The 15,932-nt window shown below is 37.8% G+C and overlaps 1 protein-coding gene across 1 annotated transcript in view; it reads right to left on the bottom strand.

Annotated features, from left to right (window-relative positions):
- GTDC1 (glycosyltransferase like domain containing 1) overlaps positions 1-14,547 on the bottom strand; it is a 387,632-nt gene extending 373,085 nt beyond the window's left edge. The window contains 1 exon segment of the mRNA XM_043992941.1: positions 14,498-14,547. The gene's annotated coding sequence lies outside the window, so the exon portion shown is untranslated.
- Positions 14,548-15,932: the final 1,385 nt, after the last annotated feature.

Genomic DNA, 15,932 nt, shown 5'->3' with positions numbered 1-15,932 from the left:
TATTATATGTCTGATTTCTTTATTTGGTCTTTAACATTCATTGTTTTTTTTTTCTAATGGGAAAGAATAAATGCTATAGTTGAAGGAGGATGCCAATATGAAAGGAAGATGCTGGCAGAATCTGCAGATCTGCATTCCCCTTTCAAGAGGTTTATAATTGTGAAAAGAAAGCTAGGGATTTATATCCCTGTTCATGAATCATCTCTGACTTTATGGTATGACGAGTCACTTTAACTTCTTTTTTGAAACACCAGTTTCATCTGTAAAAGAAGGCTAATGCCACATCAAACATGAAGTAACCATAATCTGGGAATGCAGTCACAGAAGCATGAAGTTAACAGAAATCTGATGTCAGGATGCCCTGGCATGAAGATTCTAAATATTTTCATAAAGAAAGTACTCTGAACTCTTGACAGGGATGGTTTACAATTTGAATTCAGGATTCACGTCATCACATAGGAGGCAAATAAAAATTATTGCTAAGGGGTGGGGTGGGAAAGGGAGACCTGAAATGCTCCATAAAGAAAAGAAAACAAAGGAAACTGAGAGAGGAAAATAGAAAGAAAAAAAAAACAATAACAAAAATAAAAACATGATTCTTGACTTTGAGAATGTGATCTACAAGGAAACTTCAAGAGAACAGAAAGTAGTCTTCAAAAGAGAAGAATGGAGGGAAGGCCTAAAAATGAAAGTCATATTAAGGTGTTGGCAGCTTTTTTTATGTCCATTGAGAGCACAGTTTTATTGTTGTTCTTGTTCTTGTTCTTAAGGCTAAATTATAGCAAATCAGTTTTAGATTAAATATTGCTCTAACTATTGTTGCTATTGATGTTACTACTATTCAAGACTAGAACAGGCTTCAAAAAGACTTGTAAGAGTCTATGAGTCTATGCTAGTCTGACTGAGCATGAAAGTTCTTAAGTGGTGATTCTTATTCTCAGTAATACTTATGAAAAGGATAAACATTTTGCTGGAAAGTCTCAAGTTCTATAATTAATATGAGTAAACTTACAACATCATTTCATAGAAATGACCAATTTTTTAAAAAGATACAATCCTGTAATAAAAAGTAGTACTTCTCCAAAGAATAAAAACTATATAGAATCATAGATCCAAAGCAGGAAGGAGCCTCAGAAGCCATCAAACCCATTCCCCTCATTTTGCAAATGAGGAAACTGAGACCTTGGTTAGTTAAGTGACAAACCCCAGATCATACAGGGAGTGAGATAGGATTTAAATCCACGACCTTGGCCTCCTGGGCCAATACTCTTTCTTCATTGTACCATTCTCTAATTCTTCAAAGCTTTTTAAGATCTGTAATTTCATCAGCCCTCCATCTCTTACTAATTTTCATGAGTTCCTTTTCCCCAAAAAAGTAAATCAAGGCAATTTGCCAAGAGCTCCCTCTTTCCCTTTCCTCCTCAATTCATATCACTTGTCTTCCCCCATTATCTCCTCCTTCATGCCTGTTTCTGACGAAACTATGGCTCTTCTATTTACCAAGGCAAGCCCCTCTTCATGAAGCCTTAGTTCCATCCCCTCACATCTTTTCTAGCCTATCACTCCCTGACTATCAGTCCCATTCTCCCACTTGTCTTCGATTTCCATTTACTGGCTCCTTCCCTATTGTCTACAAAGATGCTTGGTTCTCCACCACCTTTGGAAAAAAAAAAATCTTTTTTGATCCAACCATCCCCACTGGATATCAGATATAATCCAGTATTTTTCCTGCCCTTCTTTGATAAACTCCTGGAGAAAGTCTTTTACATTGGTGCCACCACTTCCCACCCTTGCTTCTAACACCTCTGAAGTCTAGTTTCTGATTTCATCATTCAACTGAAGCTGCCCTTACCAACAATATTTTAACTGCAAAATCTAATGGCCTTTTCTCAAATCTTCATCCTTCTTGACATCTCTGCAGCATGTGACACCGTTAATCAAAAGCTCTCTCAAATAATTCCTCCATACTAGATTTCCTGACATAGTTCTTCCCTAGGTGGCAAAGCAAAGTGTTAGGCCTGGAGTCACAAAGACTTGAGTTCAAATCTGAATTCAGACACTAGCCATGAGACTATGAAAAAAAATCACTTCATCTTTCTCAGTCTGCGTTTCCTCACTGCAAAATGGGATAATAAACATGCCTCTTAGGGTTATTGTGAGGATCAAATGAGAAAAGATACATAAAGTACTTTGCACACCATAAATTACAACATAAATGCTAGCTATTATTACCATTATTCAACCAAATGACTCCAAAGAAATTAGACTATGATACCACATGTTGGTTGAACTTTACTTTTTTCCTTCTTTCTATCATATCTCTCTGAATCCAAGTTCCCACATTATCCAGATTAGCCTATAGAAGTTGAAATAGGTTTTTCCTTTTCTCCTTTGTCCGATAGTACTCAATCCTGCTAGTAAGCACTATAGATTTTACTAAGTGACATTACAGGGAAAACACAGGGTATGAGAATAAGGCAGCTAGATGTCTCAGTGGACAGAGTGCTGGGCCTATAGTCAGGAAGACCTGAGTTCAAATCTAACTTCAGATGCTTAACTGTGTGACTCTGGGAAAGTCACTTAACCTTTGTTTGCTTTAATCCACTGGAGAAGGAAATGCCAAACTACTCCATGATCTTTGCCAAGAAACCCCATATATAGTATTGGCATGATATGGTCTATGTGGTCACAAAGAGTTATACATGACTTAATAACAACAACAACGAGGATAAGAAAATGTTTAAAAAGTTTATAGCTAATTCATCAATTAATCCTGACTCTATATGCAAGACTACAGGGAATTAGGTTCTGGTCTTTCTGAGTTCTTCCTCTCTTATTCATTTGACCTTTTTCACCACCGACACTCCTTGTCTAATAGTAATAATGTTATAATAACAAGCATTTATATAACCCTCTAAGGTTTCCAAAGAGCTTTATACATTATCTTATTTGATCCTTATAACAACCCTGTGTGGTAGGTAATATTATTATTATGTTCGTTTTACAGATGAGGAAACCAAGGCTGCGTAAGACTTGTCTAGGATCACACAGCTACTAAGTGTCAGAGGTGGTATCTGAACTGAGGTCTCCCTAACTCCAAGTCTATTCACTGAGCCTATCCAGAATCAATCAGCCCAACACTATCAAGTTGTATGGCAATGTGATATTAAGTTTTAAGTTTCTTGATGACATGGATTCGGTTTGGTAAACCTGTTAGTTTTACCAACTTTTCTAAAAGTTTCTCCTGGCTTTAAATACAAGAGACCCTGGCCTCTTCTTGCTATGTTCTGGGGTAAGATTAAAAAGTAGTAGTACAGGGGGCAGCTAGGTGGCACAGTGGATAGAGCACCAGCCCTGGATTCAGGAGGACCTGAGTTCAAATCCAGCCTCAGACACTTAACATTTACTAGCTGTGTGACCCTGGACAAGTCACTTAACCCCCAATTGCCTCACTTAAAAAAAAAAAAGTAGTAGTACATGTGTCTTTCTCCTAGGTTTCAAGTCTTTAGAGTTTACAGTCACCTCCCTTGTGTCTATGGCCACATAACCTGGCTTCTTTGATGAGGAATACTCTACCCTAGGTAGTCCCCAAAGCTTTCCTCCTCTAGATTTCTACAAAGACCACAGCAATCACCTACTAAGTCATCCTCTCTAGTCCTAGATGTTTTGCCTAAAGTGAAGTGACCAGATAATTGTAATACTGGTCCTGTCCACACTAGTGTAGTGTGCATCTATGGGAATGGGCCTTCAGGAGCCATCCTACAGAACATTCATTGTAGCCTAGACACTTCTGGTTGAAGCCTTGCTAAAGAAGAGGTTCCCAAATGGTCCCCATGGTCCTCATCACTGGACTCCATGTCAAGTACTATCAGCAACTGAGCCAAGAAGAATCATCTATTCAGTAGACTAAAAGGAGGAGGCAAAGACATTGCACCACCACCTCTTCCCATCTTTCAAGCAAGTGAGAACTCTGTTATCTCTCCCTTTGATTTCTGGAGCAGAGCTGAAGGCATCTTGCCTTCTTTGCTTCCCCAGCAGCAGTTACAGCAACTTGTACTCACATGGTTCTAAGACCATGTGTATGTCTAGAAGTGCCTGAGACTAGATCTCGGGTCCTAAGCTCCCTCTTCTATTTTGTGTTACTTTTTCTAAGCAGAAGAGACCAAATAATTGTCCTGAAGTATACATACCTAGCTATGATAGTACCTCAAAAACTACAGTGGGCTGACATCACTAAGAGGCCTGAGTGCTAGTTGTCCATTGGAAGGTACTTCCTGCAGCTCTTCCCTTCTCAGAGGAGATGACCAGGAGAATAAGCTGTGCATGCTGGTCTAACCAGAAGATATGGACCTTAAGGGATTTGTTCAAATAGCGCAGACCTGATATGAGACGAATTTGAAATAAACGCTGGTTCTTCAACAGTGCTGTCAAATATTTCATGTTTTAAGTCTTTTCCAAAACTTATGAGTCTTGTGTGTTTTAAGCATTCCTTTCATGGTGGGGAAAATAAACAGCTATACCTGATAACTGCTACTCTGTACGCTGAGTAACTTTTCTTGAACGGATGCTGTTAGTCCCTTTTAGAAAACCCCAGACATGAGCCAAATCCAGACCAAAAAGAGGTTTTGTTTAAAGAGGTTTTCCTGGAATAACTCCAGTGGGTGCAAGATAAGCCAAGAAGCTAAAGAAAAGCCTGACCATCTTCTCATTAGGATCAGGATCCCCCAGAACCTGGTCTGAGAGGGATGCCCCAATGTGCAATATTCAATCAACAATCACACAGTAAGTGCCTGCTATGTACCAAATACTCGGTATACACTGGTATATTCACTTTATTGCCTTCAACTAACATCTAGATTCCTTTATGGAAGCCACATGGCCTGAAAACCACCTAATTAAGTCTACCAATAATCTCCTTCCCTGAGATCTTTCCAAGGTCAACTTTAGTTTGAGTTAGTGTTTCCTGTTTAAATCTCACAACCTGTGTAGCTTCCCAAGTAATTCCTGTTTCCAGGACTTCCTGGTTCCAAGATTATCCATAGAACTAGCATATATATCCTAGAGCCAATCAACAATGCCTTAGCTACTACTGATACTCTCTTCCTTGATTTCAGATTTCTGAGACACGGCTCATGCCCTGTTTTTCACAGTAGAGTAGTGTTCAGGTTTCATACTAAGCAAGGGGAAAATATTTTTCAATCATAGTAAATGAGGGGAAACAACTCCCACACGGCAACCACTCATCACCATTATTAAAGGCACTATAAAAAGCCATCTTATTTTGACCTTGTCGGTTTTTATTATGTTCAATTATTAAACATGAAGAAAAGTCTGGTATAGTAATGGGTTCAAGTCCTGGCTCCAATACTTACTATTTGAATGACCTAGAAATAATCATTTAAACTTTCTAGGTCTTCGTCCTCTCATATGTAAAATTAGCCAGTTGGGATAGGATGAATGCTATGATTCTATGATCCATCTGATTAAGAAGGAAAAAAAATGCTGGCCCAAGATGATGGTATGAGTCTTTCCTACCACAGAGTCAGAGCTGAAAGTGAGTTCATTTAGTACAATCAGGTTTTGTTTTGTTTGGTTTTTTTACAAATGAGGAAAATGGAGGCCCAGGAAGTTAAGTGACTTACCCAAGGTCACATAGATTAAAAAACCTTAGGGCAGCTAGGTGGCGCAGTGGATAGAGCACCGGCCCTGGAGTCAGGAGTACCTGAGTTCAAATCTGGCCTCAGACACTTAACACTAGCTGTGTGACCCTGGGTAAGTCACTTAACCTCAATTGCCTCACTTAAAAAACAAAAAAAAAAACCTTAGAGGCAAGATTTCTAGTTTTCTTCTTTTACACAGGACTAAAATTCAAGTCCTAGGATAAAAGTATTTCTTTTGGCCTCTAAGATATACCAAGACTACATTCTTTTGGTCTGGATTCATGATTTCATTAGTATAAAAGCTATCTGTGACAAGAACTTAGAAAGTAATCTTATACAGGTAATTTGGGAAGGCAGGCGCTAAGCAGCTTGGTGGGGTTCAGGAAAGGTCTCAAGTAGAAAGCAGTGTTTGAATTACTTCTCAAAGGAAAAGAGGGATTCTATGAAGTGGGGGTAAGAAGGAAATATATTATAGACATGGATGAGGGCCAGTACAAAGGTATGGAAACCAGAGGCATCGGCATGTGTGAGAAACAGGAAGTTTGGCTGAATTACATACAGAGTACAAGAAGGGGAGTAAAAAAAATTAAGACTGGAAAGATAGGTTAAAGGCACAATGAGTTTTGAAACAGTTTGGGCACATCTGGTTTGATATGTCCAGGCAGTAATTTGTCATGGAAGTTCAAGGGAGGAGACTGGGGTTGGATATACAGATCTGGGAGTCATCTGCATAGAGATTATAATTAAGCCCATAGGAACTAATGAGGTCACCAAGAAAGAAAGAAAGAAAGAAAGAAAGAAAGAAAGAAAGAAAGAAAGAAAGAAAGAAAGGAAGGAAGGAAGGAAGGAAGGAAGGAAGGAAGGAAGGAAGGAAGGAAGGAAGGAAGGAAGGAAGGAAGGAAGGAAGGAAGGAAGGAAGGAAGGAAGGAAGGAAGGAAGGAAGGAAGGAAGGAAGAAGAATATGGGGCCTTGAATAAAGCCTTGGAGAACACCTGGAGTTATGGGTTTGATTAAGAAAGATGAACCAGGGGCAGCTAGGTGGCGCAGTAGGTAAAGCACCAGCCCTGGAATCAGGAGGACCTGAGTTCAGATCCGGCCTCAGACACTTAACACTTACTAGCTGTGTGACCCTGGGCAAGTCACTTACCCTCATTTCCCCCCCAGCCCCCCCCCCAAAAAAGAAGCCTAAGGAGAAGTTAAGACAATAAGAGAAAAACCAGGAGAGAGAAGTGCCTGAAAAGTCTAGAGAGGACAGAGTACCCAGGAAGAAAGACTGTTCAACAATGTCAAACACAACTGAGAAGTGGATAAGGATGGGGACTGAGAAAAGACCTTCAGACTCTTCAATCAAGAGATCACTGATAACTTTGGAGAGAACAATTTTAACTGAGTAATTAGGTTAGAATCCAGACAGCAACGGGGTGGGAAATGGGTAAAGAGAAGAAGTATAGGCATCCTGTAGACAAATACACACACACACACACACACACACACACACACACACACACACACACACACACACACACACATTTTCCCCTAGAAACAGTCAAGTGTTTTGCTCAGGGTCACTCTGCCTGTATGTGTCAGGAGCAGGGCTTAAATACAGGTCATCCTAATTTCAGGAGCCAGCTCACTAAGCAAGAAGGTCTCTTTACCAAGATTACATGTAAGAATAAAACATTTTTTTCTTTTCCAAGACTCCCCCCTCCCCAGTTCCCTTTAGTCAGCTCCCACTATACTTACTACCAGCCTAATGGACTTTCTGGCAGAAACTATAAATTCTAATGCCTTCTTGGCATATTTCCCCCTATGAACACATTTAATCAAATGTACTCCTCATCTCACAACTGTTGTTGTTTTTAAGAAATAATCTATAACTGAATGAGCAAAGTGATGGAAATCACCTGATAATAATAAACTATTTACCAGAAGCAAGCTAAGTTTCCAGAGGATGATATTTAAATCAAAATGGTCATCTGCAAAACTTAAAAAATGAAGTAAACTTTAAAATATAGACATTGATCCACACCCTTGGTCTACATCTGCTTTTGCTTTGAAATGGGGAAAGCCCAGGTTACACCTCTTTGAAAAGGTTAAGCATAACTTCCCCTAGTTCCTTCCAAAACCAAAGTATATTATGACATTTATTGGCTGAGTCTCCAAATATGCCTTGCAAATATGTGGTAAATACTTTTTCAGAGATGAGGCAAGATTCAGGTATGCAAAAGGAAATGCTAAAATGGGTCTTACTTCTATAGCATTAAAAGTGCTTAGGGAAATGATTTCACAACTAGTCTCTTGAAAGGTACCCCCTCCTGACAGAGGTGTAATGGATACATATTATAAGGATTTTCTTTGTCCTTTTTTCCCAGTAGGAAGAAAAGGTTTGGAGAGGACAAAAATAATTAATTGGGGAAAAAATGTAAAAAAAAGTTAGAATGCATTTTAGCAAAATGTAAATATAATGTAGCTAGCCACAAAATTCACATACTTCCCTTAGTTAGGAAGAACTCAATTCAAATTCCATTTTGGACACTTACTAGCTCTGTGACAACCTCTCTCTGCCTCCGTTTTCTTTCTTCTGAAAATGTTGATACTAGCATATCTCTCATGGAGTTGTTGTAAAGGATCAAATGAAATATTATGTGAAGTGATTTGCAATTCTTAAAGCTCCATTTAAAAGCTAGCTATTCTGGTTCTTACCACTATTATCACCACCACCACCACTGGATACATGGAAAGGTTTTTAAAGGTTATGACATCACAAGTCCATTGGAGCTCATGAGGCCATTATTTTTTAATTCCTTCTGGCATTTGCTACTGCTTATTCTCGATCATCCTCTCTTAATATACTTACTATGATTTAAAACTAAATACTTTCGAGGCAGCTAGGTGGCACAGTGGATAAAGCACCGGCCCTGGATTCAAGAGGACCTGAGTTCAAATTTGACCTCAGACACTTGACACTTACTAGCTGTGTGACCCTGGGCAAGTCACTTAACCCCCATTGCCCCATGCAAAAAAATAATAATAATAATTAATTAATTTTTTTAAAAGCTAAATACTTTCCATTTTAAATTAAAATTTTCTTTTCATTGTCCCCAAAACTATTTAAATTACATAACACAGAGGTAGCTAGGTGGCGCAGTGGATAAAGCACCAGTCCTGGATTCAGGAGTACCTGAGTTCAAATCTGAACTCAAACACGTGGCACTTACTAACTATGTGACCCTGGGCAAGTCACTTAACCCCCATTGCCCCACCAAAAAAAAAAAAAAACCCCAAAAGACAAATAAATTACATAACACTTCTCACATATATAATCAACTTTCTCACCACACTAAAAATGAGAGGTAGATGGCCAGATGGCCCTGAGGAAGATGTAGCCAAGGTAAGGGATAACTGGAGGCAGAGGAGAGGTCAGGTTTGAAGTGAGCAAGCTCAAGAGAAATTTTCTCACAGAATCTTAATGGGATTGATGAGGCAAGCATGTATTAATATTAATAAGGATCCATAAGGAAACTGAAATTATTTCTAGTGACAGTTGACCACAGACACTCAGCTCAGGATACATAAGTCACCGCCAAATTAGGAGCTGTGGAGAATGAGTTCTGCTACTCTCAGCAGAAGGGGCAATGACCATAACAGTTTAAGACCTAATCCAAAGGTCAGTCTTATTGAATCTTCCCCTTCAGGTTGACACCTATCCAGCACAAAAACTTTCTAAGAAAAATGTTAAGATATTTGTTGAGTAGTAAAGCACTGACTTTAGCCCCTTCCTCTTCTGTTCTAGTAAAAGGCAGAAGTAATCCATTTGTTATCTGTTATTTTTAGATGTGTAAATCAATATATATTTATTTATTTAAAATAGCACTAACAGGGCAGCTAGGTGGCACAGTGGATAAAGCACCAGCCCTGGATTCAGAAGGTCCTGAATGCAAATCCAGCCTCAGACACTTGACACAGACATTAGTTGTGTGACCCTGGGTAAGTCACTTAACCCTCACTGCCCCAGCCCCAAAAAAATAATTAATTAAAATAAAATAAAATAAAATAATTAATTAATAAAATAAAATACCACTAACTATTCAGAATCCTTGTGTTCTGCTTTTGTTTTGTTGGGTCTACACTATTGTGTGGTATGAATAATACAGCAAAAATGTTTTAACATTTTACTAAACTTCAAGCATGAATTACTTATTTCTTCAGAAGAATAAAACTGTATTTAAAAAAAAAAAAGAAAAAACGAAAATCCAAACTACACCCTTCCCACCATTGTGCCAAGAAATGATATTCAACTAAGGTTTTAGTGTAGTGCTTTCTAAAAATAGGGGGATGAACTTGCCAAGCTTTGGTGATTCTATTTTTCTCTAATGTGTACATTGCTTCTACTATCAACAAATAAGGAGGCAGTGTTACAGAGGTGGCTTTTGTTTGTTTTTTAATGCAGCAAGGTAGCAGATCCAGGTTCTAGTCCCTCTTCTATTTCTGAGCAAATCACTTAACCCTAAAGCTCAGTCATTTCATTTATAAAATGGGGAAAACTTCACCTCCCCAAAGACTGAACCAGATTACTTTCTAAAACCCCATTCAGTTCTAAAATCTATGAAAGATACATATAATAAGGCACAATTTTCAATAGAAACAACATGTGCCAAGTTAGAAAAGGGAGCAATTTATATGGGTTTGTGCTTTTCAAGTGATATGCAACTTAAAATGGGTTGGACACAGAGGAGACAGAGAGAATGAGGGAGGGTTTTAAAAGGCCAGCAGAGAGGATAGCTTTGATCTCGTAGGCCAAAGGGAGCCACTATCATTTCTTAAGCATGGAAGGAATGTGATGAAAGTAGTGCTTTAAGAAGATTAATCTGGTAGCAGTACGAAGAATAAATTAGAGAAGAAAAAAAGACCAATGGCAAAAATCCAGGTGTGGTGTAATGAAGACCTTGAGGAGGGTGATGGCAGTGAGAATGAAAATGAAGGAACAAATTTAATGTTTTGGAGGGACAACTGACAGGATTTAGTAACTGATTACATGAAAGTGGCAAATGACATCAAAAAATGGAAGACAGCTCCATGGTTTTGAAACCTGAAGTAGAGAGGTGCCTTTAATAGAAAACGGGGCTAGCTCAGAAGGGTATTTGTTTGAAGGAAACAAACTCTATTTAGATATGGTGAGTTTGCAGTGACAATGAGATATCCAAGTGTAAATATATTAAAGACAGCTGGAAATACTGGACTGTGGCTTAGGTGAGATCTGAGCTAGGCATGTAGATTTGGAAGGCGACAGCATAGATATGGTTGCTGAAACCGTGAAGACAGATCATTCCTCTAAAAGGAAAGAATGGACAAAGAGAAGAACAAAGAGGCTGGGACTCAACAAGTATTTATTTAGCACATTGCTCCAGAGCCAGATGATTAAAGAGCCATAAACTAAGATCTGAAGTACACTCAAACTTAAGATAAGGGGAAAATAAGAGCAAAAAACAAAGAAGCATCAGTAAGAATTAGTTCAGGGGCAGCTAGGTGGTGCAGTGGATAGAGCACCAGCCCTGGAGTCAGGAGGACCTGAGTTCAAACTCAGCCTCAGACACTTAACACTTACTAGCTGTGTGACCCTGGACAAGTCACTTAACCCCAACTGATCCCCCCCCCCAAAAAAAGAATTTAGTTCAGGTAAGTCTCTGAAAGCCAAGGGAAGCAGAGAGTGGCCTACAGTATTAAAAGCAAAAGACATGTCAACAAAATTGAGGTGCAAGGGAGACCCTTTTAGAGTTGACTAAAATTAGCTGAATTGTGACCTTAAAAATAAAAAGTACAGTTTAAGAAATGTGGTAAGTATGGGAGCCAGATTACAGGGGGTTAATCATACTGCTATGATAACGTGAAGGGGGAAAAAAAAAAAAAAGCAGCTGCCAGTAAACTGAAGGTGAAATTCAGAGATAAGGGAAAAGTACATTTAATAATTGAAAGGGGACAAACTTTATCTGAAGAAAGCTTCATGGGATTTTTTAACACCTCCGCAGAAGATATAGACCTTTGGTGTTTCAAAATCTCCCCAAAGAATCAAGTAAGACATGGAAGTCAATTTTTCTATAACTGAAGGGCAAAATAAAAAAAGAGGGAGCTAGTTGTGATAGTGATCCCAACTTGATTTTTCTTAACTCAAGATATCTAAATATGACATTTAATTATATACATATATGTGTGTGTGTGTGTGTGTGTATATATATATATATATATATATATATATTTGGATGAGTTCAATAAACATATTGAATGAAATATTACTTAAGACAGCAATAAATTAATTCATTCGATTCATTTGCTTATATTTAATGGGTAAATACAGAAATACTGGATAGGAAGTCTATATTACTAAGATTCTATTCCAGTCTGTATAACCAACAGGAGTTGTTTGTTTGAGGAACTAGATGGGGTTGACTTCATCCATTTAACTCAGGCTTCTCTACCTGGAAATCCTGAACTTAAAAAAAAAAACCTATTAAAATATTTTTTAAAACTATTTTTAAAAATTCTTTTAAAAATTATTAAGATTTTTAACAGAATTGGTTTCTTTTGGAGTCCTATGCAATTTTGTTTTATGTATCTGAAAATATGACTCTGAAAAGTATACATTATACAAAAAAAAAAGTGAGGAACCCCTGATCTGGCTAAAATTTCTCTAACTGTAAGATGGAGATTATATACATAAGGCAACTCTTCACTTTCTTTACTACCTAGGATGGAGATAATGACAGGGATAGGGACTGGACCTGTGTATGTTTATTGGTAGAGGAAACGCTCAAGTATGAGAATTTCCTGCACCAACACAGGTTGCCTCTGCAACTTACAGTCATAGAGAGTTGCCCAGAGCACTGAGAGATAAAGTAACTAGCCCAGGGTCACACAGCCAGTAAGTGTTAGAGGCAGGATTCAAAGCCAGTTATTTATCACAAATTGTGATACTATGGGGGGAAAACCCACAAAAAAATTCCAAAAATTGCATTTAATTCAAAAGTTTCAACTTCATCAACATCACAAGTCCTCAAAGAAGAACTATGTCAATTAAACTGAGGCAAAAAGAGAAAACTTAAAGAGTTGATTAGAATAAAGTGACTAGTAACCTTAAAACTAAAAAATTAAATTTAAAAAATTGCCTACTAAAAAGCCCATCCAATTTGGCAGGATATGTTTGAGCTTGGTCTACTGGTCTAATCCACAGAGTGCCCAAAGTCACTTCTATGCCATGAAATCATTGGGGGAAAGCCTTTTGTAGAGAACAAAGTATACACAGTTTAAGCCACCTCTGAATTATTTAGAGTGGTGGTATAATCATCTATATTGATAGATACAACAATCATGTCTGACTCATTTCCCATTAGGCTACATTCCTATGGACTGGGCTCCATCATGATCATGATCATGATCATGCTCCCAGAAACTTCTTCATCAGGAAACTCATCATCCTGAGATAGTGCATCACCCTTGACAATCATATCCCATCACCATTACCTTCAATACCCTACTTCCTTTTGAAGAATGAAGCAAAGAACTCCTCCCAAAGCCTCCATTTATGGGGGAGGGGGGCTCCCAAACCAGTCATATCTTCATTTATCTCCAGGCTTCACTCCTTTGGAACGGACTCATGATGATGTTACCAAGTGCCACCCCCACATTCCATTTTCCTTTTAGTTACCTTACCCTAATATATTGAAAGCTTCTTGAGGGTAGGGACTGTATTTCATTTTTATTTTTGAATCCTGTGTTTGGCACTGTGCCTAGCACATAGTTGGCACTTAACAAATATTCTTTGAGTGATTCCAAAGTCTAAATCTATCCCTAGTTCAAATCTCACACCTAAGACACTGTCTTACATTTCCAACTAATTTTAATTATGTATTATGTAATTATATATGATAATTATATATTATATAATTATATATTCTAATTATACATAAAGCATATACTACCAGCCTATAGATAATTAAGAATTAGCTGTACCTAACAAAGATATTATTTATGTAAAGCAATTTGTATTTCTTTGTACAGTGACAGCAGAAAAATAAAAATTATAGCAAAATAGAAGCAAGCATAGGACAGTGAAGAAAATGTTAGCTCTGGAGTAGGGGAGACCTAAGTTCACATCCTGCCTCTCACATTTATGAGATATGTGACCTTGGGCAAGTTAGCAAACTTCTCAATGACTCATGAAAATTTCTAAAACTATAAGTTATTGAAGAATTCTTGATCTGTATAAGTGGAGCTAGGTTTTTTGTTGTTTTTTTTTTTTTAAATTAGAAGTTTCCCATGTGAGTGAAATCATATGATGTATACACATATACACACACACAATTCAGTGATTTAGGCTTATTGAAGAAGACCTATCTGAATCAACAGAGTCTGAATTATGCTAAGTTCTGGAAAGAAATAAAATAATATTCCTTTCATATGCCTATGGTAACCAGAAACAGATAAATGAAGTAGCAGTATGACACAGTGAAAGGAGCACTGAGTTTGGAGTCAGAAGACCCGAACTCAAATCTTGTCTGTCACTTACTACTGGTACAACCTTCTTATATAACCTTCTCTGGATCCCAGTTCTCTCATCTATAAAAGGAGAGGGTTCAACTAGTAAGTATGACTAGACGACTCAGGTCCCTTTCAGTTCTAAATATAGGATTCTTAAGAAAGGGTTGCCTAACAGAGGCTATAATGAGGCCCAACTTAACAAATGGTAAGACAAAGTTTATAACGGGAATGCCAATTAGTTGGATGCCAACAATCCACAGGCAATATGGTGTTCTTTAAAGCACATTAGTAAAGAAGAGACTCACAGTCTAGATTTTGCCACTAAATAGCCATGTTACCTTGGTGAGTAACTTCATTTCTGAGGCCTCAGTTTCCTCATCTGTAAAAGAAAAAGGTAAAAATTTATGCTCTCTAACAGAGACATAGGAAATAGAACACTGGGTCCAGAATCAGGAAGACCTGAATTCAAATATGGCTTCAGACACCTTCTAGCTGTGTGACCCTAAACAAGTCATATAACTTCTGTTTGTTTCAGTTTCCTGGACTGTTAAATGGAGATAACAGCACCAACCTCACAGAGTTACTGTGAGAATAAAATGAGATATCTGTAAAGGGATTAGCACAGTGCTTGGCACATAGTAGGTGCTATATAAATATTTATTCTCTTCTCTCTCTCCCCTTCTATGGTCTCTTCCAACTCCAAAATTATACGGTCCATAAATAAGCTTCCAAAGTGCTTGAAAGTTGATGAAAAGTGTACCTTTAAACATTTTAAACACTATCCATGAAATTGTGATTACACTATTAATTCAACCCAGTCCCTGACAAATTATCACCAATTACAGATAAGTGTGGTCTGAATTAATGAGGTTTTCTGTAATGTTTAGGGGCTCATTCCTGTGTGTATTCCATTTTAAAGGGAAATATTTGACAGTCACAGTAACCAAAAGTAAAACCAAAGTCCAAACTGATGTTTTCTTTGGTTTGGATTTTCAGCTTTCTGCCAGGGCTCATGTGAGATTCAGATCAACAAAATGACTGAATCAGGACTTAGCACCCTACAACACAACTCTAAATATTTTAGACTACACATACTTTTAATCTTAAAATGCCAAATTTCCTATTAATTTTGTTGAATCTGTTCAAGGCTAAATATATACAACAGACATTACAACTACTCTTTTCCAAAGTTTAAAAAAAAAAGTATTTCACTACCATTCTATCTTGAATTAAATCTGAGACTGATTTCCTCTCAGCTTTTCCCCCTGAATATGTACAACGGAATAAACCCACGGGACTATCTATATTAATGTAGAAAGTTTCTCAATCACAAAGGAACTCCAGCAACACATATGTATCATATAGGTAATGTACCTCAGTTCAGCATGTTCAGGATATGAGTTGTAAGGGGAAAATAGGCAGTGATTCTCAAGAGCTGGTTCAACTAGAGAGGCAAAGTGGGAAAGAGCACTAAATTAAGAGTCAGAGGTTCTGTCTATCTATTTGACCATGGGTAAGTCATTTCTTAGCCCACTTCCTCAGCAGTAGAAGAGATATAAATTCTTATGCAGAGCAAGGGAATGAGCACTTAATACAGGACCTACTATATATGCCAAGTACTCACTAAGCACCTTACAAATATGATCTCATTTCATCCTCCCAATAACCCAAAGGGGTTCTTTGTGTTCAAAGTGATCCTTGCTAGTGATCCTTTCCACTTAATTTGCTGCCCTCATCAAT

This window comes from Dromiciops gliroides, chromosome 3 (assembly GCF_019393635.1).
Source record: "Dromiciops gliroides isolate mDroGli1 chromosome 3, mDroGli1.pri, whole genome shotgun sequence".
NCBI lineage: Eukaryota > Metazoa > Chordata > Mammalia > Microbiotheria > Microbiotheriidae > Dromiciops > Dromiciops gliroides.
The sequence above is the reverse complement of the archived record's forward strand: the minus strand, read 5'-3'. Positions and strand labels throughout refer to the sequence as shown.